The following is a 23,667-nucleotide window of genomic DNA, read 5'->3' on the forward strand; positions in this document are numbered from 1 at the left end:
GAAGGATGGCATAATGAATGTTCAATATCAAGTAATACATAGATATTCCCCTCCCGCAATCCCAGGCTTTGGTAATTATTAGTAGAGCCATCTGCTCGGCTTAATGAAATGTGCAATCTCCTGTACATATAATTAGTGAAATCATTTTAATTAATTAAACAAATTAATTAATTGCAAGAATACTGCAACCATTTTCCAGGAACTGCATCCAACTCATTTATTCTGCATGTGTCTACTGGGCTCCCCCTGAGGGCAGAGGCCCATGCCAGTGCTCTGAGGAGGTAAAGATTCCCACTGTCCTGAGCAGAAATGGAAGCCCAACACATACAGTTGCTGATGACTGTCCCTTCCGCTCAGGGCGTTCAGTTCATCCTAGCTTTCCTGGGATTGTCGTGGTTTTAAAGTTGAAAGACCATGTCCCAGGAACTCCCTCAGCCCTAGGCAAACTAGGGTGGTTGGTCACCTATACTTTGGCTTGACCTGAGGTCAAAGGTCACCATTGGACAATCTCTACTGTAAAGGAGATGGCAAATAATGGGTACCCTGCAACTCCAGCCCCTACTCATGGCAGACATTGCTAGTAGACCCAAGAATCCTGCATCCTTCTCACCTCTGTTCCAGGCAGCCACTATTAATCACCCTGAACAGGAGGCCTGGGAAATCAAATCTATTTTCTACCCATGCCTGAGAATCACAGATGCTCTAGGCTAGAAAAGGCTGTCAAAGTCTAGTCTAATCATCCACACAGTGCTTAAATCCCTTCTACAGTGTTCTCCACAAGTGGCTAGCCAGCTCTCCTCGTATACTTCTAATAATAGGGGACTCACTATCTCATAAAGCAGTTCCTCCTGTCTTCAACAGTCTTAGCTATAAAACCCTTTCCGTGAAGTTACTAACATGTCTCTCGTCAGTCTCTTTTTTGGAAACCACATGGTGGCCCCTCATGTGACGAAGCACAGTTATTAAATTGTTCCCAAGTCTTCTCTTTTCTAGGCCCAATTTCTCCAACTGTTACTCACATGATTTGATTTAAAGTTGGCATGCCATCCTAATCTAATGACCCATCCAAGGCCTCTCTTGGGGCCAGGTACTCAGACATGGCTCCCACACCAGTCACCTTGTTCCTGGTGGATTCTCTACTCTGCTATAGTATCTGGCTGCCCCACTCCACATTGACTCATATCAACACCCTGACGCCATTTCTGAGCCTGTTACTGTTGAGCCACAACTCCATCCATCTGTCACTGGGCCTTCCAGGAGCTTACACTCCATCTGGAGAGTCCTGGGATATGAGAAACCCACAAGATGGTAAGAAAACATAATATAAATTACAGAGTGCCAATTTCCCAGTTACAAACAACTTGCTCTAAAGATTTGCTTAAAAGTAATTTCTTTAAAATGCTGACAGCATGTAGCCACAAGAAACCATATTTAAAATAAGGGTTAGACTCCCAGGTCAGCCCACAAAAGCCTTCTGAACTCATAATGTGCCTGCCGCATAAAACTAATAGTGCTATTTTAACTCAATGTAGCCACCATTTATAAGATGGTTTCCACGGTGACATGCACTCTGCGATTCATTTCAGGGAACTACACAAAAGGTATACCTGGTGTTGTACTGCTCTATGAGGTTGTAGGGGGTGCCTGCTGACCTCGCAAGAGAACTGACGCTAGACACTAGTCCTCCCAACCCCCTTCAGGGCACAGGTCCTTTGAAGTGTGTTATCCTAAGGACAAAGCCTATGTGCACAAGCCTGAGTGAGCTGTGAGGCTGCAGACAAGAGAACTTCTGGAAGGAGGCAAGTGATAATGGGTACGGGGTTTGGTTGTGTGTGTTTGTGGTGGTGCTGTTTTTCCAACAATCTACTACAGACATGAGGACATGGGTATTTCTCAAAGTCAGAAATGTAAAACTAGAAAAGTCATGAATTGTCTTGTTCTTCTCTGAGCCTGTAAGCAGAATCTTTATAAGCTGGCGCCTACAGTGCTAAGAGGGTAGGGGGAGGAAGACGGACTGAGGCATAACTGACTGTGTGGGGATGCCAGCAGAGCTGCTGAGCCTCAGTTCTTGCCTGTGGAAGCTCCAGCCATATCCTTCCTTATTCCTGCCCCAACCGTCCCTTGGACCCAGGCCGACAGAGCAGGCAAGAAGGCACTGCATAGAATTGGAGGCCAACTCTTCCTGGGCATCCCACCTGAGGGAGAAGGAGCTGCATTCACCTAGAGAAAGGCAGGTGCTCCCAAAGACCGAGCTGCCTGGAACCTCAAGGCCAGACTGGAGACCCTGCTCCACGCCTCCACTATTGTTTCAAACTTGTTAACTAGCGCTGTTAAACTCCCCAAGCCTCAGCTTCCTCATCTCTAAACTGAGCAGAATGTCCTCTTCGCAGGTCAGGTGCCAGCAGTACCGGAAAGGCAGTCATAATAACAGCTGAACTTTCTGAGCTCTGACCAGCACTGCTCTATGCATATCACTTTCATTAACTCATTTCAGCTGTACAAAAATCCTATTATTTTGTAAATGAGGAAACTGAGGCCCAGAGAAGATGAGTTATTTACCCAAAACCATGTAGCTAGTAAGCAACAGGGCCAGGAGGATAGGTAAAAAGCTGCTTTGGAAACTGTATAATGGTATATAAATGGTGGTCATCATTATTGTTAATGACTAACACAAGAAAATGCTTGAGTGCTCAAGCCTGGGCCATCTTTTCTACCACAAGGCATCTGGGTGGTTCCTGCCCAGTGCTACTAAGGCTCTGATAGGATATCTCCTCCAGTCCCAACTGCAGATCAACCCAAGCAGCCACCTTGGCTGCTCGCTAAATGTCACAGCCCCCCACCAGATGCTTGCTCAAAGGCTGCCACTTCACCTGACCTCCTGGATGAAAACTGCAAAGTGCACCCTACCCACCTTCTTTGTCTCATTTTTTCCACACAGCACTTATTACCTTCTAACCTTCTACATATTGTACTTATGTGTTACCGCATGTCTAGCCCAACTAGATTATAGGTTCCATGAGGGCAGGGAATCTTCTCTATTTTGTTCATTGCTATATCTTCAGCACCCAGGACAGTGCTGGACATGTGGTAGGCATGTGGTATCTGCTGAATGAACGAGCAAGTGAACCTATATCGTCATGGAGAAAATGTCCATAATATATTGTTAGGCAAAAGAAGGCAGGCCTGCCTCTAAATTCTATATATGATGATCTCATCTGTGTAAAAGCATTACTGTGTGTCTGAGCATGTGTGAGTGGACAGAAAAAAAAGTCTAGAAAGCTACATATGAAAACGTTCATTGTGGTTCTTTCTAAAAGGTAGGAGCAAAGACAATTTTAACTTCTTTCTAAATGTTTTACGAAGACCATGTATTATTCCTATAAGTTTGTAAAGCAATTACACTGGAAAGCAAACACATTTATGCATGTGCGCGCGCACACACACACACACACACGGGAGAAGCATACGTTGGTTACAGAGGACCCAAGCAAGAGGTGAGGCCCAGTGACAGCTTACTCACCTTCCTGACAGCGGGCTGGTGCAGCTTCTTCACTCACAGACCAGCAATACTGAGAGAAATAGCAGAACGAGGGCCTAGGACTCAGCAGCACCTCCTTCAGAACTCCTCCAAGAAAGGAAAACTCTAAAACCCAAAAACTATTTCACTGCCTCTCCAGAGTAGTCTCAGAATTATTTAATCCTCTGTGATTGTTTTTAAATTATATTAGAATGTTTCAGAAAATGTAAAGCTAAACTAATATATAAAGTGCAGTCTTTTGCAACTAAAAATCCACTTTGCATTAAAGCCTCATTCTCCCATGCCAGTATTAAACCGGAAGTCAGGATAACTGAATTCCATCCAAGATCCTGGGCCTGGCTTGGAGCACCGTCTTGATTCCTGCCCTCCTTCTCCATTCTGACAGCATATTCTGTATACAGGTGCCCATAGGAAACCAACCCAGTGACTTACACATCCCCTGTCACCCATAAATCACTGAGGTACCATTAACCAATAATATGCATCCAGTGAGGGCCAACTCTGGGCCCAGCAGGTGCTATCAGGCGGAAGAAAAGGAAACAAAAGATAAAGTCAGCCTTCAGAGAAGGACTAACACACAAGAAACGAGGAAGAAAACAATTGCACTCCCTTAACGGCACGGCGCTTACTATATGTGTAATGGGAGTTCTAAGAAAAATGAGGTACGTGTGGGCAAGAAGGCTGCGAGGAAGAGGGCGGGCTCATGCTCAGGCTGAGCCAGCAGCAGACCAGGGTGCTGAGGCTGGAGACAGGAGGTGGATCTCAGCGCCTGTCACCTCAGGACTGTGGGCAGAGCCACCCCAGTCACTGCCGATTCCCCTGCCCCTGCCTTCCAGGCAGGGGGTGCTGCTTTGACCAGTTAATCGGCTGCACACTTACTGAGCACCACGTGTGCACAAACAGCCTCCTGCACAGAGGGCCGACTCCCCCGGAAGGCAGATGAATTCTAACTCTCTGTGACAGAAGCTTTCACATCTCAGTTGATTTCAGGAGCCAACCAGAGCCAGAGATGAAGAGAGAAGCATGTGCATCTATGTCCAGCTCCAAGAACTCTGGTCAATCCACAGTGATCCAGAGCACTGCTCTAGAAAAGCCTCTATTAGAAATGCAAGCAAGGCTCGGGTAGAAGCAGTGGAGAAGGCAGAAAGAGGAGGAAAGAGGCCAAGTCAAGGATACTGCAAAGGGAAAAGGAATGTCAAAAGACAGCTTTGCAGGGGGCAGGGAAGAGAGCAAGTGGCATCTGAAGAGACCAGCCATCCTACAACTCAGGACTTCCAGTACTAAAACCAGGACAGCCCCAAGCAAACCAGGACGAGTTGGTCAACCCAGCCATACCATCCTCAGGGATGCTAAGAAGTTGCCTGATAACTGGGTGCTCTTGGTCCCATCCTTTGTGGAACCGTCACTGCTCGTTAGCACCCCTGGGGCCAATGGTCAACCCAGGGAGGTGACTACTGTGTCCTTCCTGCTGGTCCTTCTGGCTTGTATCCTCGCATCTCAACCATAAAGGTTTCCAAATGGGCTGAGGTAGAATAAAATTCTTTATTGTTCTTAAAATAAAACCTAGAATCACAGCCACTATCCTTTATTCCACTGTTTCACAGACACGAGCTTATCAGCCGACCAGTTGGGAGAGGACCCCATGTATCCCTCTTGGAGAAATAAGCAACTTATCTGTAACAAACTTGGAAATCAGAAGAAGCTGGAGAGGTTGGCGCACTCAGTCTTGAAGCTATCCCCATTCATTCTCCATCTCCCTCTTCCCTCTTAGAGCTTCAGTTCCCACCCACCTCTCCCAAAGGCAGGTTCTAAGAGATTACTCCACCCACATAATCTGTTCATTCAACAAGGATTTACTGAGCATTTACTATGTGGCAGAAAGTTTGTTAGGCAAGATGCAGAACACAAAGCACAGTAAGACACAGTCTGTGCCTTCTGAGAACTGATGGTTCAGTCAGGGAGAGGGAGTGGATGTGCAGGCAGGGATGGTGTAGAGGTGAGAATTGTTCAATTATTCAACACATATTTACTTTCCCCTTAAGATGTGCCAAGAACTGTACTGGGAGAATGTAGACAAGTAACGGAACAACTGCAAAATCATGTATAAATGCTGGTCATGCGGGAGACCTCAGGACAGCAACCGCCCCAGCCACCGAGGCAAATACCAACGGATCACCGCTTCTCCTTCACATTGGCAGTATGTGCTGTGGAGGACTAAAAACAAAAGAAAAGTGGTAAGACCAAGCCCTGACCTCAAAGAGTGAGCCAAATGATCAAGGAGATAAAACCCTCACAAATAAACCAATCTGCGAACCACCAGGTATGGGGAAGAGCTAACTGTGGAACACGGAATTTCAGCACAAGGAGCAACAGAGCTGGACAAAGTCCGTAGAGTTTCCCAGAGGGAGCAGAAATAAAACCTGAGAAGTAATGCCACACAGGGAGCATTTTCCGGGCAGGAAGAACATAGCAGGTATCTGTGATTCTTCTCAAAAATCAAAGATGAATGTATAGTTATTACTGAAAGTCTTTTTTTTTTTTTTTTTTTTTGAGACGGAGTCTTGCTCTATCGCCCAGGCTGGAGTGCAGTGGCCAGATCTCAGCTCACTGCAAGCTCTGCCTCCCGGGTTCATGCCATGCTCCTGCCTCAGCCTCCCGAGTAGCTGGGACTACAGTCACCCGCCACCTCGCCTGGCTAGTTTTTTGTATTTTTTTAGTAGAGACGGGGTTTCACCGTGTTAGCCGGGATGGTCTCGATCTCCTGACCTCGGCCTCCCAAAGTGCTGGGATTACAGGCTTGAGCCACCGCGCCCGGCCTTACTGAAAGTGTTTCTAAATGGCACACCTATCCACATGTCTTTGGCTTAAGTAAATAGGAAACTTGCCAACAGTGACCTTCACAAATGTGAGTTACACTGGAATAGAAAGATGGGCATCAAATCTGACTTCAGCTGTCCACACTATGAAGGTGGGGAATTGAAACATACTTAACCCTGTAATGCAAGTCAGTGTGCGTGTCTGTATCAACACACACCCACATTTCCCTGGTGTTTTTTTTTTCTTTTCTTTTTTTTTTTTTGAGATGGAGTCTCACTCTGTCGCCCAGGCTGGAGCGCAGTGGCGATCTCGGCTCACTGCAACCTTTATCTCTCGGGTTCAAGCGATTCTTCTGCCTCAGCCTCCCGAGTAGCTGGGATTACAGCCATGCACCACCATGCCAAGCTAATTTTTTATTTTTAGTAGAGACAGGGTTTCACCATGTTGGCCAGGCTGGTCCCGAACTCTTGACCTCAGGTGATACACCTGCCTCTGCCTCCCAAAGTGCTGCGATGACAGGCGTGGGCCACCACGCCCGGCCTCCCTGGCTCCTCTTTACAGGTCTACCCTCAAGCTAAACAAATTTCATCCTTCTGTTAGAAGAACATTCCATAATTCAGAGAAAGAGAAACTGAATTACCGGGGACAATCTACAGATTAATAACTGGGAATCGACTACATTGGTTTTTGCTATAATGATATTCACTAAGTATGAGCAAAAAGGCCACCTTTGGTCTAATGGTACACTGGTCACTCAATAACAAGTTAACAACCATTGACTGACTATCTATTTAATGAAGAACACTGCGATGGTGCTAAAGGAATAGAAGGGAGGGGGCAGTGGGAAAGATAAGTTAGAAGGAAGGCAGGGGCCGGGCGCGGTGGCTCAAGCCTGTAATCCCAGCACTTTGGGAGGCCGAGACGGGCGGATCACGAGGTCAGGAGATCGAGACCATCCTGGCTAATACGGTGAAACCCCGTCTCTACTAAAAATACAAAAACTAGCCGGGCGAGGTGGCGGGCGCCTGTAGTCCCAGCTACTTGGGAGGCTGAGGCAGGAGAATGGCGGAAACCCAGGAGGCGGAGCTTGCAGTGAGCTGAGATCTGGCCACTGCACTCCAGTCCGGGCGACAGAGTGAGACTCCGCCTCAAAAAAAAAAAAAAAAAAAAAAAGAAGGAAGGCAGGATACAGTGAAAAGAAACGGAAGACTCACGAGATAGTGAGTCTGGTCCCAGTTCCACCACTGCAAGGTCTTGGGTAAGTTGATCCCATCTTTACTTCCGTATCCATGAACATGTCCTATCTATCTCTCAGGGTCATTTAGAGTTGAAAAGAGACAGTGTAAGCCTAAGTGCTTGGAACTGCAGAAGGCTCTGTATAATGCACCATGAGGGTTTGGAGGGACCTACTTCCCCAGCTTCACTAACTACCCTGTCTACTTTCCCAAGAGTCTTCTGAATCTCTCAATTTGTCCAATCCTCTCAGACAGTATCTGTTTTAGGGGAACACAGGAGCCAAGGGAACCCAGTCAGGGGCAACTAAACTCAATTCCAGACCTTTGGGTAGCCCATCAAGGAAGCTGTCTTGTTTTTTTTTTCCACTGGAAAAACTGGTTTTGGGGCATCTCAGCTGAGCCCTGGGTAAAGCCTCACCTGATGCTGGAATCTACCCCTAGATTGTTCAACCACATAGGCCAATACATTTTCTTCTTTTGCTTGAACCAGTCTGGGTTGGTTTTCAGGTAGTCAACTAACTGATAGGGAATGAACGAAAATATGGTTAAAGTAATGTTATAAACCCTTCTAACTCCTCACTAAACCTGTGGCTCCATAAGCTACCCAGTGAACCGTTTCCTACCTGGTGTCCTGAAGTGGGTGAAGAGGTGAAAAAGATCATTCAAGGAACAAAAAGAAGAAAGACAATCATAAACAATAAAACCAAAGTGATTACTGGGTCTGCCTTTATTTGCTTCCTGTCTTCTAAGACCAGGGAGGGTCACAGTGATGGACGGGGGTAAAACCCTTCAATGGTAAGCCAAAGAATTAGTGTCTATCTCAGCTCTACTTCTGCCTGTTTTCTCCAGATGTTTACCTATTCCCTTTCATGGTAACCACCGAAGAGCCCAGAGGAACAATACCAGTATCCCACTGACTTATTTTATATCTTAAAAAATTACTCAGGGCCTGCAGTACTGAGCTCATGTTCAAATTAAGTTTGCTGAAAATCTAATTTGGGATGAGTAATTTAATTTGGCCACTACAATTAAAAGTGGTACAGTATTTGTGTTTTAGAGGAAAATCGTATTAGATTCATCTAATCTTATTAGTGGACTATCATATTTAGATCACATTCTATCTGGAACAGATACATACTAGATTGATTTCCTTCATAAATCATTTGGGATACCAAAGGGACTAGACTTCTCCCTGCTCCTTGACCAATCACCTGACACAGGTCAGTGTAGCCAGTGAATGCAAGAAAGGCCTCACTGAGAAGCCCACCACACAGCTCTGGAATTCACTAACCCAACACATCCACCTAGAACAAACCCTCATGTTTTGCAGATGAGTAAACGAGGTCCAGAGTGGACAAGCGACTTGCTCTGGGTCACATAGTCTGTTAGTTAGCGACAGAGCTAAAACTACATTTAACTTCCCTGCGCTACAGTTTGTGTCCCTGATGCTCTAACACATGTGTTCCTTATAAGCTCTAACACAAAAAATGGCCAGATGGACCCTGAGTCCCCACTGTTATTCACTTGGTTAAAGCATGGAGTCATCAGATGCCACCTCTCAGCCTGCCTCTCTGCCTCTCTGAAGTTCCCAGGGAAGGGAAGGAACATGGAGAAGCTGATCTCACTATCTCCATGGATAACTTAGACCAGTGCCCCAAATCCTTCCTGTCAAGTCCATTTTCTTGATGAAGAGTTTAAAACTCCTCACTCTCAGATAACAAACATTCACATTAAGGACATTCAAACCCTATGACAGGTCAGGAAAAAGAGTCTGGTTTGCTTTTTAAAATGTTCTTAATCTCAGGAGTACTGTTAACTGGGCAAGACTCAATGGGTATAATACCACACATCGGGGTTCCGACTGCAGAGTTTAACCTAAGAAAATGAGGTTATGAAGCAAAAACATGAAAATAAGAAGCTAGATAAGAACACTTGCAACATGTGACAAGTGAATATACACACTGCATAAAAATCCCCTGTAAATGATTTCTCAAAAGATGGAACACTGCAAAATAAAAATGAAAAAAGACCCAAAGAGGCAATTTTCTCTCTCTCTCTCTCTCTCTCTCTCTCTCTCACACACACACACACACACACACACACACACACGCAGATTACTGATGGCCTCATGAAAAATGTTCAAATCCATTAGTAAGCAAAGTTTGCAAACTGAAAGAACGCGATACTATTTTCAACGATCAAATTGGCAAAAACTGAAACAACTATACTGTTCACGATAGTCAAGGATGCTCTGAAATAGAAATCCTCAGATGCTACTGATGACTGTAAATTAGTCCACATTTCTGAAGGGCCATCTGGTGATATGGATCACTAGCCTTAATACTGAGTTCACTCCCAAGAATATTCCCTGATGAAATAATCAGAGGAATACTCCAAGATTTATGTGCAGAGACATTTATAGCAGCAATATTCATACTAATAAAAATCTAGAAAAATCCAATGGTACCATAATAGAAAAATAGTTAAATAAATGATACATCAATACAAGGAATGCTATGTCGGCTTTAAAACTCATGTTTTTGAAAAAGATTTAAAGACACAGGGAAATGCTCACAAAATTATGCTAAAACTCAAAGCTATTAATAGGATAGTCCTATTTTGTGAAGAAAAAACATACAGCATATACATTATATATATCATGTGCATTATAAATATAGTATCTTGTGGCAGATTCAGCTAAATGTCCAACAAATATTTATGCTTCTCTTTCCAGAGTGTGGGATTTTCGGCGAGAAGCAGCTGCTCAGCCAGGGGCTACGTGCCCCAGCACCCCCTGTATCTAGGTGGTGCCATGTAACTACTCCCACCAATGGAATGGAAAGTGATTTGAGCACTTCTAGGCTGAGGGAGGTGGAAAGTGATGTGCCTTCTCCGTGCTCTCTTCCTCCATTTGCCAAACGGACACAGGGGACTCCAAGACCCTAGGGAATGGAAAAGCAACCAATGGAAGGGGCCTGGGCTGCTGAATCGCTCAGGGGAGGGCTCCACCGGTGGAGTGACCACCAATCCGAAACACCCATGTTGGACTGAGTGAGAAATAAATTCTATTGTGTTAAGCCATAATTTGGTGTGGGTGGTGGTGGTGGTGTTTTTGAGACAGGGTCCCAACTCTGTCACCCAGGCTGGAATACAGTGGCATGATCATGGCTCCCTGCAGCCTCAACCTCCCAGGCTCAGGTGATCCTCCCACCTCAGCCTCCTGGGTAGCTGGGACCACAGGCACACAACCGTGCCTGGCTAATTTTTTATGGAGATAGGGTTTTGCCCTGTCGCCCAGGCTGGTCTTGAACTCTTGGGCTCAAGCCATCCTCTAGCCTCGACCTCCCAAAGTGCTCGGATTACAGGCGTGAGCCACTGCATCCAGTCTCATAACTTGGTGCTTTAATGGTTTCTTCAGCTAGTGTTACCTTAATATGCACACACACAAAAACTACTAAAAGGAAATCTACCAAATTTTATCTGATGCACTGTATGTTAGTCAAATTATAGGTATATTTTAAAAATTTATTTGATTTGACCACAAATATGTCTCATTTGATAACCAAAAAGTTACCGAAATAAAAAAGCAGACTTTAGGTAGCAGTGTTATATGGTGAAATCTTAAAATAGTGAATGTGGTTACAAACATTAAAATGTAGAAAATTATGGCCAGGCGCGGTGGCTCACGCCTGTAATTCCAGCCATTTGGGAGGCCAAGGCGGGCGGATCACGAGGTTAGGAGATCGATATCATCCTGGCTAACACGGTGAAACCCCATCTCTACTAAAAAAATACAAAAAAATTAGCCGGGCGCGGTGGCGGGGGCCGGAGTCCCAGCTGCTCGGGAAACTAAGGCAGGAAAATGGCGGGAACCCGGGAGACGGAGCTTGCAGTGAGCTGAGATCACGCCACTGCTCTCCAGCCTGGGAGCCAGAGTGAGACTCCGTCTCCAAAAAAAACAAAAAACAAAAAAAAACAACAAAAAAAAATGCAGAAAATTACAAGAGCTCAAAGGGAAAAAAATCTAGACGTACGACCTTTTAGCAAGATCTACTTAAACAATTCTGGACAAATGAATTGTCCAAAAATGAACCAAGGTTAGAATCCTTTAATATGTAAAGAGCCCTTGTGAGCCAGTTAAGTGAGAGTTAAATATAATAACTGGGGGAAAAGACATAACCACTTAGTTACAAAATATGAAATGTAAATGACATACACATATAAAAAGATTTTCACACTCACTAATAATCAAATACATGCAAATGAAAATGAAATAGTCTTTATCTATCAGATTTATACATTTAAAATATTGTGAACACAGGATCCAACACTGCTAAGATTATCATGAAATGGGTAATCATATACACTGAAAAAAGGAGTTGAAAATTGTATCATAATTTCAATGAGTAATTTGGCATGACAACAGGAAAAAAATGCCTTAGCTTTCCCAGGCCGGGTGCAGTGATTCACACCTGTAAACTCATCACTTTGTAGTCCTAGCTAATCAGGAGGCTGGGCTTGAGCCCAGGAGTTCGAGGCTGCAGTGAGCTGTGATCACACCACTGCACCTCAGCCTGGGCGACAGAGTGAGACTCGACTCCCTTTCAAAAAACACAAAAAACAACCACAACCCGTTTGACTTTCTAGATATTTGTTGAAAGAAATAATTAAACAATATGCAAACTATGCATCAGAGTTGTTTGAATAGGAAGATGAAAAAAAAAAAAAAAACAACTCAGGGCTGGGTGTGGTGGCTCACTCCTGTAATCCCAGCACTAAGGCCAAGGAGGGTGGATCATCTAAGGTCAGGAGTTTGAGACCAGCCTGGCCAACATGGTGAAACCTGTCTCTAGCAAAAATACAAAAACTTAGCCAGGCGTGGTGGCGGGCGCCTGTAATCCCAGCTACTTAAGAGGTTGAGGCAGGAGAATGGCTTGAACTCGGGAGGTGGAGGTTGCAGTGAGCCAAGGTCACGCCATTGCACTCCAGCCTGGGCAACAAGAGCGAAACTCCACCTCAAAAAACAAACAAACAAACAAACTCTATCTGTAAGGAGCTGGTTAAATACATTATGATACATGTGTATATGCGTATTCATGTATTGAAACAATGTATAGCCATTAAAATTATGCTGAATATCTGAATGAACAAAGCATAAAAACGCTCATAAGGTAAAAAAGCAGGATATAAAGCAATTCAAGTAGTATGATTTCTTTATTGTTTAAAAAAATGTGTATGTATATACATATATATATAAACACGTTATAAATGCATAAGAAAAGATTATGGGAGGATTTTAATCAAAATGGTGATGGTAGTTGTGGAATTACATATTTGCTATATTTTATAAGCTTTCAACAATGGGCATGTATTACTTTAATTTTTTTTATGTTTTATTGTGAAAAATTTCAAATGTGCACAAAAGTAGCTAGAATGTATGTACCTATCAACAGCTTGGATGAAGATCTTCAGGGGTCTTGGTGTAAGAGCTGGAATGTGGCCCTTTGTGAGGCATGGATGGGATTGGGGTTTGGATCCAGCTGCCTTGGAGGGTGCTTGTGTCAGTGCTTGGGGGAAGGGTCCAGATGCAGCCTGCAGAGCCACGAGAGGGCATATTTCTTATTACTACTGAATGTGTACATTTTCTACATATTTGTTTAGTGTTGTATTTAGTTATCTATTCGAGTGTTCTAACAAGGTTTAGTACTTTTCTTTTTAATTTGAGCACTTCACAGTATAAAGATTAATGCTGTCATATTATTGCCAGTCTTTCCTCCGTCTGTTGTTTCCCTGTTTTTTTCTTTAACATAAACGCTTCATTTTCCTGTAGTTTGATTGACTATTCTTTTCCTTTTTGAATGCTTTCCTTTGTTTCTAAGCAATATTCAATGCTACAGATTTCCTATGCCTCTACATTTTGTACTTTAATCGTTTAATCCATCTGTAATTCATTTTGGTGAAGCCAAAATGATTTTTCCCAAATTGCTAATGAGGCATCAGAATTATTTATTGAATAATTTTCCCTTCCCCACTGATTTGTGATGACTGCTTTATGATTTATTAAATTATTTATGCAAGGGTCTATTTCTGAACTATCCTAGTTCACTAATCTACTTCCTCCTTTTATGACAGCACCATAGTATTTTAATTACAAAGGCTTTATATTGCATCTTAATACCTGGTAGTGCTATATATTTTAATATCCAATAGATCTGACTCCCTTCCCCCAAAACCACTTTCAGAATTCCCCCGATATTCTTATCTATTTATTTTTCCAAGCAGACATAGAAACATCTTGTGAAATTTAAAACATCCTGATGGGACTTTCAGAGGAATGGTATTAGACTCATGAACTAATTTCAGAAGAATCCAAATCCTTAATTTCAAGTTCATCATCTAGAAATAGGGTTTTAGTTAAACTCTTTTAAGTCTTCTTCATCTACAACTAGGCAATCTGTAGTTAATAATAACGTTATCATGTTTCTCTATAATATTTATTCTCCAAGTTACTATTTTATGACTCTCTGCATTGACTAAAACTTGAAGAGGTGATGCCTTTAGTGTTTCACCAGTAAGTACAGTGGCAGTGGGCTGCATGAACCTGATCTTTCTTATAATGTTAAAGATTGGTCACTTTACATATCACTCTTAAAGTGGTATGTAAAAACTTAAAAACTGATTGAATACACTTTTGGAATTAATGAGGTTATTACATATTTTTATTTAAACAACTTATGTGAACCATGGGGAAATACATGTATATGAAGCCATTTCTGCATTCCAGGAATATAATCTATTTGGTTATGGTAGAACATTCATATTCTCTATTGTTGAAATCTACTCACTAGAATTTTGTCTAAAACTTTTACATTCCTAAGTGAGACTGGTATAGATCCTCCCTTTGGGAACTTGCCTGTTTCGATATCAGGGCCACGCTTGCTTGAAAGAAGGATCTGGAAGTTTTCCATCTTTTTTCTCAATCCCAGAACAGTTTATATAACATAGGAATTATCTGTTCCTTGAGAGTTTAAAAGGATTTTCAAAGGCCTTTTTATATCTTAAAATATTCCACCTGGCACAGGGGTGTATGAGCGTGTGTGTGTCCATGTGGACATTACCACGTTAGTATACATTTAGAATGACATGTAAGATACTGATTTCAAATGGAACAGCTCTATTATAATTTATGGCCGTTCTTTCCCCCATGAAAAGGGAGTAAATGCCCAAGATGATAAAGTGTTGAGAAAAAAACACATTTTCCCAGGCTTTGGTTCCAAGGGCCTCCTTTTAAGAGGCACATGAAGGTTATAGAAGGTGATCATGGTATATTGGATGTGTTGAACCATTCAAATTTCATTGAGGCTGACCAAGTTTGGCAACCACAACTTGACCACTGACATTCGGACCTGGCATTCGGACCACTGACATTTCTGACCACTAGAAAAGCTAAGACCTGGAGAGACGAGGAGAACCTCTGTCTAGCCCCAGGTCACCTCCAGTTCTGTGGTAAAGGTCTTCCAACTTCCCATTTTATTGTGTCATCTCCAGCCTAGGATGCTTCCCCTCTTCCACCGCAATGAACACTTGTCACTCTGAGGCTTTCTGTACTGCAGGGCCCCTGGACCAGTGACCCTACAAGCACTTCACAGGCACCACAAAGAAATGCTCAGAGTTGTTTTGGACTGAATATTTTTCTTCCCCCAAACTCCTATGTTGAAGCCCTAAACCCCAATGGGATGCCATTCGGAGATGAGGTCTTTGAAAGATAATTAGGTTTAGGTAAGGTGATGAGAGTGAAGCTCTCACGATGGGATGGGTGATTTTATAAGAAGAGAAAGAGGAGATTCCTGTCTCTGGGTGCACAAGGAAGAGATCAGGTGAGTACACAGCAAGATGGCTCTCACTCACAAGCCAAGAGAAGAGGCTTCAGAATAAACCTTACCTTGCTGAGCACCTTGATCTTGGGCTTCCCAGCCTTTAGAGCTATGAAAAATAAATTTCTTTTTTTTTTCCTTTTTTTTTTTTGAGATGGAGTCTTGCTCTTTTGTCACCCAGGCTGGAGTGCAGTGGCACAAGCTTGGCTCACTGCAACCTTTGTCTGCCAGGTTCAATGATTCTCCTGCCTCAGCCCCCCGAGTAGATGGGATTACAGGTGCCCGCCACCACACCCGGCTAATTTTTCTGTATTTTTAGAGACATCGTTTTGCCATGTTGGCCAGGCTGGTCTCAAACTCCTGACCTCATGATCCACTCACCTCAGCCTCCCAAAGTGCTGGGATTACAGGTGTGAGCCACTGCGCCCGGCCCATAAATTTCTATTGTTTAAGCAACGCACTTTATGGTATTTTGTTATGGCAGCCTGAGCTAAGACAAAAATGTTGTGGTAATAGCTGTCAAAAAGTACAATGTCATCTGCCATGGAGTAAGATATGCCTTAAGAGAAACCAGTGGTAAGGGGTCTGAACAAATTAAGATCCAATGTCAGCCGAGTGCGGTGGCTCACGCCTGTAATCCCAGCACTTTGGGAGGCCAAGGCAGGTGGATCACGAGGTCAGGAGCTCGAGACCAGCCTGACCAACATAGTGAAACCCCGTTTCTACTAAAAATACAAAAATTAGCCAGGCTTGGTGGTGTGTGCCTGTAATCCCAGCTACTCAGGAGGCTGAGGCAGGAGAATTGCTTGATCCCAGGAGGAAGACGTTGGAGTGAGCCAGGACTGTGCCACTGCACTCCAGCCTGGGTGACAAAGTAAGACTCTGTCTCAAAAAAAAAAAAAAGATCCAGTGTTTGCCAGAACGTGCAAGAACTGTGCCATAAAAGCATATGAGCAAAGATGAGGATACTAGAAGGACTCAAACGGTAACGCTTTGCCCAGGAATGCGGTTAACAGGCAATAACTGTAGGTGTTAGAGTGCCACAGAATGGTCTTCCTTTTATTGAGAAAGACACATCTGAGATCACGTCCTTGTTTACAGGAGACCCATGAAATGTTAGAATTAGGACACCTTTTGCCAGTCAAGGTGATGAGTGTTAGGATAGTCCTGCAGGAAGGCAACAAACTTGCTTTGGCTCCAGGATTTCACGATTCCATTCATAATTTCACACGGGCGAGCAAGCAGTCTTTCTGTCCCGGTCAACAAGGATAGAGGAGTTGCCTTCACACCAGTCATGGCCTAACACAGAAGCTTAATCCTGGCTGGAAGGCAAAGTGTGTTTGTGGCAAAGCCAGGCAGACGTGTAATGAAAGCAGAATGAGTAATGTTTAGTTAAGCTTCTGGATGGCAGGGGTGGTTGCGTGTATGTTTGGGGATTTTTAATGACTCCAAAAGGCGTCTTAAAAAGTCACACTATTTTGGCACTTCTGAGATGCAACTTTTGCTACAAGTACTAACACCAGCAAGCGACTGCTACAAGTATTAATACTAGCACTTACCAGCAACATTTTTCACAAGCACCCCTTCCTTTCTGGAGCTCCAGGGATCAAACCAAGCTTTCTGCATATTTGTGGGGGGTTGGGGGGGTTGGCGCACACACCCTTTCCCACCTACAGAGGCATACCATACAATTGAAAGCCAGATCAAATTGAAGACATTTATCAATTTTAGGGTTAAATGGTGGAAAAGGAAAAACTGTTGACACACTTTATAATTTGAACTACTTAAGTATTGCAAGATTTTCTTCCTGCTGGTGGAAAATTAAACTAACAATTCTAAGTTAATGACTGGAGGGTAAACGGTTCCTTCTTTATTTTATAAATTGGATTTATCAAAACTTGTATTAAAATGGATTTTCTCCCAACTTTAACTTATAAATCCAATCAAGGTATGACTCTAGAGAACCTTAGGCTCCAAGTGAGGCTTCAAAAAGTAGGGTGTATTTCCCTACAGTTGCGCATTCAGGAGCTAACTCCACATCACCAGGTGAGCGCCCAACACCTGGAGGGCAAATGCAGGGCAGTGCCCACCCTCCCTTGGTGTACTTTTCACCGGTGATGTCAGAAAAATAAGAACAATGTAGTAAATTATTCCTAAAGCTCAGTGTTTTCAATTTAAAGATTTTTGTTTTGTTCTTATATTATCTTTTCCTATTACTTTGGCATTAAGATGGTTTTATCATAAAAGCTTGGTGATGAGTGTTAAGAGTTTTTAAAATGTCCTAACTTGGCAAAATAAAAAAGACTGGGAGCCCTAGGCCAATGCCCTAAAGCCTTTTTTTTTTTTTTTCTCTCTCTCTCTCCTAGTGCTTTCTTGGTCCAGGCAATCTTCATTTGAGAACCACTAGTTTATAGCACTCTCTGAGCCAAGGAATTTGGAGTCAATCAGTGCTCATCTAGGTATCAAAATGGTGGCAAGCCCCAAGTGCAACTAACAACCTACAGAAAACGGAAGTCTAACTTTAGTCAACACTCAGGGAAGTGGGGATGAAGAATGTAGTCTTCAAAGCTCCTGGTCATTCTGGAACACTGTTCTCCTGCTGCACCCTACATGCTCAGCCCTCTATCGTCAAAGCCTCCTCCTCCTGGTTCTGGAACAGGTGGTAAAGCTTTTGGAGGCCCTTTGCCAACCTGTGCTCTCCCCACCATTAATCTGGGAAACCCAAATCAAGATGCTTGACCCTCCTGGGATTCTGAGAGGTCAGCCCTGTGGCACCAGAGGCTTTCAGGAATGATTCACCATATCGTCAGCTGAAATTCTACTAAAGTGTATGCCCAAGACTAGCTTCTCAGTACTGCGGCATCTCACTCAATCCCAGTGATCTGAAAATCCATCCATCCTCCCAGGACAGTTGGTTCAGGAAACCAAAGGCAAGGGGAGTCACTCATCCCTCCAGAGCCTCCAAACTGAGAATAAGGAAAAAAATCGCCAGGCTCGGTGGCTCACACCTGTAATGCCAGCACTTTGGGACGCCAAGGTGAGTGAATTGTGAGGTCAGGAGATTGAGACCATCCTGGCCAACATGGTGAAAGCCCGTCTCTACTAAAAATACAAAAATTAGCCGGGTGTGATGGCGCGTGCCTGTAGTCCCAGCTACTCGGGAGGCTGAGGCAGGAGAATCGCTTGAATCTGGAAGGCGGAGATTGCAGTGAGCCAAGATCGTGCCTCAGCACTTCAGTCTGGCAACACAGCAAGATTCCGTCTCGAAAAAAAAAAAAAAAAAAAAAATTTCAGCTGGGATAGGTCATGACAGGCCATCAACTATTTAAGAGATTTTTCAACTAAGAATATAAGAACATATTGCCATAAAATTTTAAAATCTCTATATTCTAGAGGTTATATCTATTTTTAATTGTATGCTTCTTAAACTTCTCTCTATTTAGGCTTCCCCCAAAATGAATTCTAACAGAAAAAAAAACAAACAAACAAAAAAAACACTTCAGTAAAAAAAAGAATCCACAAACACTAAATATTTTAATACCTTTATTTACCTCCTCTCTAACAGAACTAATCAGCAGCAGATAATAATATTTGTTGTGAAGAGAGTTAATTTTCTAGATTAAACATGTGCATAAAAACATAAAGGTGACAATATTTGGCAATATATGACACTAATAAAGGTAGCATTTATTGGGCTAAGCACTTGACTCGGATCGCCTCAGTTAATCCTTACAGCAAACCTATAAAGTAGGTGCTATTCTTATTTCCATTTTATAGATGAGGTTATAAATGAAGAACCTCATTACTGTAATTTAATCTTCACCAACCCAGAATTTGAGTTCAGTGTTTACTCTGGCTATTAAAAGGTTGAATAAGCAAATGAGAAATTAAACGGGATTTCAGAAGGTATATTTAGCCTGCTAGAAGGTCCTACATTTTAAGACACACTGAAGAACAGATGCTACCTGCTTCTAACAGGATGTGTTTGGTAAGGTTCTGCCTGACACTATACACATTAAAACACTGGAAGATTCAAACTTTTACTAGTTAAGGTTGAGTGTCCTCTCACTATTATCCTCAATGACTGGTCCAAGTTAGTAAGGTTATTATTCTACTTTTACCGGTGGTACAGTATGATGGATGTCAGCTGTGGCTCCCAAGATCTATTTCCCTCCTCCCCTGACAGTGTCCAGAACTCTACACACCCCCAGTCTCCCCACAGCCCGGTGCAGAAGCCAGTCTGGTGCAGAAGCCAGCCTGAGGATGAACTGACCCACGGAGGAAGGAGCAGAGAGATTAAAAAAAACAAAAACAAAAACAAAAACAAAAAAAAACAACTTGGATGGTTTAGGATACTGCTGAGCTGCTGGTTCACACCCACCCTGCAGTCCACCCTATCCCTGCACATGGCAGGTACATGAGCTGATTAATCAGTTCATTGTGCTGACCTCACGATGCAAAGTTTCACTCAAACATACACAAGAGCCTCTTTTGGTCAAAAGTAGAAATATCCTTATAATCCAAGTGACCTTCAACTCTTGACTCTGTGAGACTGCTCCCATTTGCTCCGCAGATCCACCCTCCATCACCCTCCACACAGCTCTGCCCCACAGAGGCTCTGCCCTCCGTGGACAGCACCCACCCAGTTCCCTTGCCTTCTGGCTCTGACTGAGGCTACCTAATGGGAGGCACTGGCATCAGGAGACGGGAGATCTCAGGGGTTCAATGAGGGTATTTATTCTCTTGGCTCTTTCCTGGCCATGCTGCTATAGGCTGATTGCATTCCTCTACCAGGGACACCTCTCCAGCTCCTGTTTCCCATCCTGACAGCCAATGCCTCCCTCTTCCTTCCAGGCCTAGGCACAGTAACAGCTCCCTGACACTGTGCTTCAGCATCCCTTGTTGGCTTCTCTTAACTCTGCCTGCATCCTTATAAACAGTCCCTTCAGTAGAGGCTCTTCAATTACCCCATTTGCGCGAGCCACATGTTTCCGACTGGAACCCCAAGACACAATGGCTTTAAAATTAAATCAGAATTAGGAACAATAAAAAAGAAACCGAAGCAATCAACTCTGAGCCTCACATAGGAGGAATGGAAAGTTTGGCACATGCCAAGAAAACAAAACCACACACACTGAAATAATCAAATCAGACACCACCACCCCCTTCCCCACTGTCACCAAGAATGTGTGGAGGACGGAGCCATCTCCTGCTGGATCAGGGTTTACACCTGAAATAAAAGCTTAACATTCTATTTATGCACAAACTACTGACCCTTGAAACAGCTTGTGGGATGCCCGGCAGAGGAATCATAGCTGTATGCCCATTTTATGGAGGGACAAACTGAGAATGGAAGGGATCTTGAGGCCAGAGCTGATAAAAACACGAGGAATGCCCCAGGGCCAGCTAAGGCTCCTGAGTCCAGGAATCTGCCTCTGACATTCTCTGTGGAGCTTCCCACAGCAGCCTTCTACACCACCACTCTCCAGAGATGCATCCCAGACATTTTTAAGTCCTTCTAAACAGTTCTAGAACTACCATCCGTGGACGTTCATTGGATCCTCAACTATTTACAATTCTGCGAAATCAAGAGAGACAAGACGCCCTCCACCCCATTCCAGAAGCCGCCAAAAACCATTATGTGAATCCACAATCCCTGACCACTTCCCAAAGAAAATTTTCTAGAAATCAATGGATGTCCAGGCCCAGAGCAGCCCTCCTCCGCTTCCTGGGGCGTTCTCCACAACATGCGGGTCCAAGAAATGGTCTTACAACTGCTTTGCTGTAAAATGTTCCAACACCAACAATACCCGAGAAGCTACCTGTTTGAGGATGAAGAGGCTGAATCTTTCAGGGTAGTCCTGCTTCTGCGTCTTCTTCCTTCAGCATCCTCCACAGCCAGGGCCTGCAGGAGTGACCCAAAGGGCACAGTCAGGACATCTGGCTTCAGCACGGGCACAGTAGGTATTGATCAGGAAGAGGACTGACCTGGGATAAAACCCTGAAGAACCCAGCAGCTGATGGGCCCACCCAGGAGGAGGACCCAGCAAAGGCTGCTGAGGAAGGTCCCCGGGGTAGAAGAGAACTTAGGAGACCAAGACGTCCAACTTCACTCTGGTTATTCAGGCTCTAAACCCAAGTCATCATGGCTTTCCTCTTTCCCTCACACCCCACGTCTAATCCATCAGCAAAGGACACCAGCTTTAATGTAAAGTAATATCCAGACCCTCACCATTTCTCAACACCTCCACTGGTACCACTTTGGTCCAAGTGAGCAGCATCTCTCATTAGGTTACTGTGATAACCCCCTAATTAGTTGTCCCACTCCTCCCCTTACCTTTCTATAACCACGTCTTGGAGGTTGAACAGTGTCTCTCCAAGATTCCTATGTTGAAATTCTGATCCCTAGGATCTCAGAATGTGGCATATTAGGAAACAGGGTCATTAAAGATGTCATATTAGGAAACAGGGTCATTGATGATATAAAAGTTAAGATGAGGTCCTACTGAAGTAGAATGGGGGTTCCTAATCCAAAATGACTCTGGTGTCCTTATAAAAAGGGGACATTTGGAAGATTGGAGGTTTTCTGCCACAAGCCAAGAAGCTACCCAGAGTTGGAGAAGGGCCCGAAACAGACCCTTCCCTGGAGTCTCCAGCCAACACCTTGATCTTGGACTCGCAGCCTCTAGAGCTGTGAGACAATAAATTTGTGGTTTAAGCCACCCAGTATGTGGTACTTGGTTATGGCAGCTCAAGCTAACAAATACAGCATGCTCCCCAGAGCAGCCTAAGTGATCATTTAAAAATCACTCTTCTGCTCAGAACACTCCTATAGTATTTCATCTGTATCAAAGTAAAAGCCAAAGTCCTTGAAATGGCCACAGTCCAAATGACTTGGCTGGGCCTCTTCCCTGATGGACTGAGACACCTGACCTCTTCTCCTCCTACTCTGCCCTTCCTCCATTTCCTCCAGCCACAATGGCTTCCTCAAACATTCAGGAAGGCTCCTGCCTCAACCCTCTGCATTTGCTCTTCCCCATCCTTGGAGCACTCATCCCTCAGGCATTTGTCACTTCCTACAGGTCTCTGCTCTCACGTCCTTTGCAGTGAGGCCCACCTCCAACCCCGGCCCCTTCCTAGCCTCCTTCCCTGTTGTATTTCTCTTTGCAACCCTTATCACCACCTGACATTTATTTATTTTTTTCAACCCCCTTTCCCCATTTCCCTTAAATTGTAAACTCCCTGAGAGCAGGGACATCGTATTATGGTGTGCCCAGAGCCTGGCACATAGTAGGTGCTCAAGAAATAGCTGTTGAAAGACTTTGTATGATGGAATCAAATAAGCCAAGAGAAAAGAAAGTTGCAAGAAGAAGGAAGCTGTCCACAGTGTCCAAAGCAGCAAAGAGCCCAGACAGATAAGGACTGAAGTGTCCGTTGTGTGTGGCAACATGGAGGCTGCGGGTGACCTTAGAGAGAGCAGCCCCTGCAGAAGGCGGGAGGCCTCTGCAGCAAACCCACCAGCTCCCTGCCCTGGACCAGGTACAAGCCCCCACCAGTGGAGGCCAGCCTGCGTGGGCTGTGTTAGCGAGGGCAGCTTATTTCCATACATCCATCTGTGAGGGGTGGAGAAAAGAGAAGGTGAGGCTGAGGGGTGTGAAGGTCTGAGGAAGTTGGGTTGCAAGACTGAGGCGTGAGGTCCCAGGGGCTGCAGGAAGCAGGGGGACCCCTGTACAGGGAGAGGGTTCTCTCTGGCCAGAAGGAAGGATGTCTCTTTCTCTGAGTGCAAGGAAACCAGGTGGGAATGAGCCCAGATGCAGGTCAGCACACAGGAGGGCAGGCGGGAACCTGAGTGAGCTAGCCGTGGAGTAATATTTTCAGCGAACAGAGAAGCCAGGTTGTCTCCTGAGTGGAGAAGGGCAGATAGGAGAGGAGGCTGGGATGCATGTCCTACTGTGGATATCAAGTGCAGGCGTGGCCCTGAAACCCAGCACCTCCTGACGTTTGTGCCCTAGGTGGCTCACTCTTTCACCCTAGTCCACACCCTGACTGAGACAGCCAGCTGCTGGCCAGCATCCAGGAGGGCCCTGCTCTAACCAGAGGCCGTGGTTTCATAGAGGCACAATCTTCATGGATGTGAGGTTTTCTGTGACAGCCCTCAGTAGCCAGGGTTTAGGAGGAGAAGTTCCTAAAGCTAAATTCAAAG

General features: G+C 44.4%; 1 protein-coding gene across 17 annotated transcripts in view; it reads right to left on the reverse strand.

Moving 5' to 3' along the window:
• TRERF1 (transcriptional regulating factor 1) overlaps positions 1-23,667 on the reverse strand; it is a 229,242-nt gene that overhangs the window by 115,765 nt on the left and 89,810 nt on the right. For 15 of the 17 annotated variants that reach the window (XM_033217168.1, XM_033217171.1, XM_033217177.1 and 12 more), the window contains one exon: positions 21,287-21,369. The gene's annotated coding sequence lies outside the window, so the exon portion shown is untranslated. Of the gene's footprint in view, positions 1-3,520; positions 3,582-3,970; positions 4,101-21,286; positions 21,370-23,667 lie in introns of those variants that run through there. The other 2 variants (XM_033217175.1, XM_033217174.1) reach the window with 2 other exon arrangements.

The sequence above is a fragment of the Trachypithecus francoisi genome, unplaced genomic scaffold (assembly GCF_009764315.1).
Source record: "Trachypithecus francoisi isolate TF-2019V2 unplaced genomic scaffold, Tfra_2.0 Lachesis_group10, whole genome shotgun sequence".
Classification (NCBI taxonomy): domain Eukaryota; kingdom Metazoa; phylum Chordata; class Mammalia; order Primates; family Cercopithecidae; genus Trachypithecus; species Trachypithecus francoisi.